Source organism: Zophobas morio, unplaced genomic scaffold (assembly GCF_036711695.1).
Source record: "Zophobas morio isolate AGI-343-1 ecotype UQ-CSIRO unplaced genomic scaffold, CSIRO_AGI_Zmor_V1 ptg000006l, whole genome shotgun sequence".
In the NCBI taxonomy this organism is placed as follows: Eukaryota; Metazoa; Arthropoda; class Insecta; order Coleoptera; family Tenebrionidae; genus Zophobas; species Zophobas morio.
In genome coordinates, this window is record NW_026972111.1 from 16,001,311 (window position 1) to 16,004,859 (window position 3,549).

General features: G+C 30.4%; 1 long non-coding RNA gene across 1 annotated transcript; it reads left to right on the forward strand.

Annotated features, from left to right (window-relative positions):
* The first annotated feature begins 2,354 nt into the window (after positions 1-2,354).
* LOC135123730 (uncharacterized) lies at positions 2,355-3,214 on the forward strand. Its single transcript, XR_010279702.1, has 2 exons — positions 2,355-2,525; positions 2,928-3,214. It is a non-coding gene; the product is annotated as an uncharacterized LOC135123730 (long non-coding RNA).
* The last annotated feature ends 335 nt before the right edge of the window (positions 3,215-3,549 follow it).

Consider the following 3,549-nt stretch of genomic DNA (forward strand, 5'->3'; position numbering starts at 1 on the left):
TGCAAGATTTTCGAGCATTCGGTTTTAGAATTTCGTAGTTGAATAATTGTAAAATTGTGTTATACATTTTTTTTCAAAAATATGGACATCTAGGTTAAACTGAAGACGGCTAACTTATAGACCATAAGAGCCGGAGTACGTTAGTTAAATTTTGAAAAATATTTACACTGTAAAATTTGGACATGATGAAAACATAAAATGACGCATAATACTTTCGCATAATTAATTTATTATTTACAGGTTTTACTTGATTTTACTCTAGAAAATTATTACCACGTATACCTAATTATTCATACAAATGAATTGAAAAAAAAAACCTGTTAAAGAAGATAGACTCGATGAAATAATTCCTATTTTCTGAACTTTTACGGTATTCAAAGCCAGAAGGACTAAGTCATTTTTTGTAGATAACTATTTCTTGAGAATTTGTTTGCAAAGTCTAATTGCCAATTTCTGATTTTTTATTTTAAAATGATTAACGTTTGTCAATGAAAGTGACTGAATGTCTCCTTAATAATAATAGTTGTATATTAAAAAACCTGTTTCATAAGGTCCATTTCAAACGAGTTCAAGTTTGAAAAACGGGCTGCTTGTGGCGCGTGTAACAATTATGTTATAAAACAATTTTTCATATTATTTTTTCTATTCATAGAATCTAACGTCTTTATTTGAAAGAAAATTAAAGCAAATGTATTTACTTCGACAGCTTTATTAGTTAGCAGCCATGCAGGTTAGAGTCGAGTTCCGATAAATATCATTTTTGACGTTAAATTAAAAAAAAAAGATTTGTGTCCTCCTTCTTCTCACCTCGCTTTGGGTGCTTTGAATAGTTGAACAGGTTTGCATATTATTTTGAGACGAAATTTAAGTTTACTTTACAGATCTTCAATTAGGGTTATAGAATTTTCTAATTATGCAGAAATAATATGAAAATCGTTCCAATGTGATAATCTGAATGATTTCACATTATAGAGTCAGGGATACCAATACACAAAAATGTGCTTTAATGTGGTTGTAAAACACTAAATTAGAAAATTATAATATTGGTGCAGATTTTCGTGGAAAAACCGTTGCTTCCTTTTCACAAATTTTTATGAAATACAAGTTAGAAAATCCTAAGCGTTTACATCATCAGTGGTATTCCACAACTCTGAAATTTTTGAATAATGCATGCTAAATTGAAGACTAGACTGCTGCTGTTTATTATATTATTCAGCAGGCAATCATTCCTTCTTGAATGTGTAAAGTCTTGAATAAGTAGTAAATTGGTTCTTGGTTATAAAAAGTTACGTATTTGAAAAATAAGTTTTTGTTGGTCGCCTAATTGTGATAGTAACGTAAATTTTACGAGTATGTAAATAAAATAGAATAACAAGGCCAACTACTGTGATATGTAAATTTTTGGGTTCGAACAAAGTTTTTTTTGTAGAATTTTAATATGGAAAATTTTTGGAAAGGACAAAGAAATAAATTCTGCGTGCGCAAAATTTCGTATTAATCGCTTTTGCAGTTTCTAAGATATTAATTAGTATATTTTGTAAAAAATCAAAATGGTTCAAAATAAGAGTGAACCAGTAATCCGCAAATATGACAACATATTATTTTACACATTCTAAGTAGAATTTACGTACCGAAGTTTTAAACTAACGCTTCAAATTTTTTGTGGACACGAACAGACAAATTTTGCCTAACGCCTTATCATCTAAACTGTAATTCTAAACTACACGTAAATTTTGACAGACGGACAACCAGACAGACGACAGACAGATGGAAATAGGCGACCTACTTTGCATGGAGCTACCAAACATTGAACAATTTTATATTATTTAAACAGATAAATAGACAGACAGACGACAGATATTGTGCTTAACTTTGAAACCAGTTAGTTCTAAAGTCCATTTAAAATCTGTTTGTTATTATTTTAAAATGAGTACTTTCAAAGCCTCTACACTGGACTCCTTATTGTAAAAATAATATTGTGAAATTTACCACTTACAATAAACTAAGCTCTTAATAAGTTTAAGTGGTGAAACTGATCACTTAAAAAGTGCTTATGCAGGTGCTTCGCATCCTTGCTAAATTAGTCTATTGTCTGTCTCCATAAGCATAAATATTGATTTATTTTAAACGAGCCGTGTAAATCGTGACTAGTTACTTTAACAGTCCAACAGTTGGCACTCTGTAATACATATCACGTATTAAAAATAGATGCCTAAACGAGTAGAATTCTAAATATAGTAACCGTGTTTCGTTGCCTGCATTGTTATTAATAACAAACAATAAAAAATAAACACGCGGCGCGCAAATAGTTTAATCTAGCGAGACTTAAAGAGTCAAACTCTGCGAAGGTATTTGAACTGTTTACTTTCCTGCGCGAAGTAGTTCCTGTGTGACCGTCTAGTCAAGTAGCGGGAGAGTAAAAGCGAGCAGTGAATAGTCGAATTCAAGTTGTCATTTAAACTAACCAATTGGATTTAATTTAATTTTAAAGTTTAGTGAGTGCTGCAGAGAATAATTACCGTAAAGTATACAAATAACAATTATTAACTAATATCCACATTCGCCAGAATTACATTTTAAGCTTGTTTTATATTTAACATATTTGAATTCTAAAATTAAACCCGGTCGAACAGTAATATGGTCAAAGCTGAATGAATCAACCGGCTGAAAATTGCACTGAAAATACTGAAATTTAAGTCTTTTAAACCGTATTTTTTTAAATTGATTTCTTTGTTGATTTAAAAACAATTTCTATTATTAAGGATGCCTTATGCAACTATGCATTTGCTAATAAAGAGATTGTATGCACTTGAAACTTTTACATGATCTTGTCCTTGTGCAATAACTCATAACGACGTTTATAAGGCGTTCAGCAATTATTTTATAATAGTTCTACGCACGTTCATTAATACTCCCTTTTTTTACAGAAAATGATTACTGAAGTTACTGGTACCCTGAAAAGGACGATGAGTGATGTGACGTGTTTATTGTACAGTTTTGGACTCAACATTTGCTTTGGACTTGTGATATTGTTTTCTATCTGTGTACATCTTCTGAATAGTGTCAGTTATGAGAATGGTAGAAGATTTAGATATAGTATATTTTAGGGAAATTTTGTTAGTCAATATATTTTATGTGTGAAAATTGTGTGTTGTAACTGAAGCTGTTGTATTAATTTATTATGTCTCAGTATTCATATAAAGGCTTGATGTTAGTTTTATTTTTTTTGCCTCAACTACCTATTCTGTTACAGCTCTGACGTAAAATACATCCGTATTGAGTTATAATCGAGTAATACTAAAATTTCAATCAAACGGAAATTAGAAGATTATATGATAATAAACTGATGTTTAAAGTTCCTGACTCACTATTCGGGGTTAATTTAGTAGCTTCGATCAAATCATAGGTTAGATATTCGGTAATGGTTTAACTGATAATCGTAAACTGTACGAGCAGTCATGCATACCAACTGTTGCTTACAACAATTTGATGTACTTGTCACCTACTTGGTGTTACAAAATTCGTACTTTTTTAAAAAGTACTAGTAAA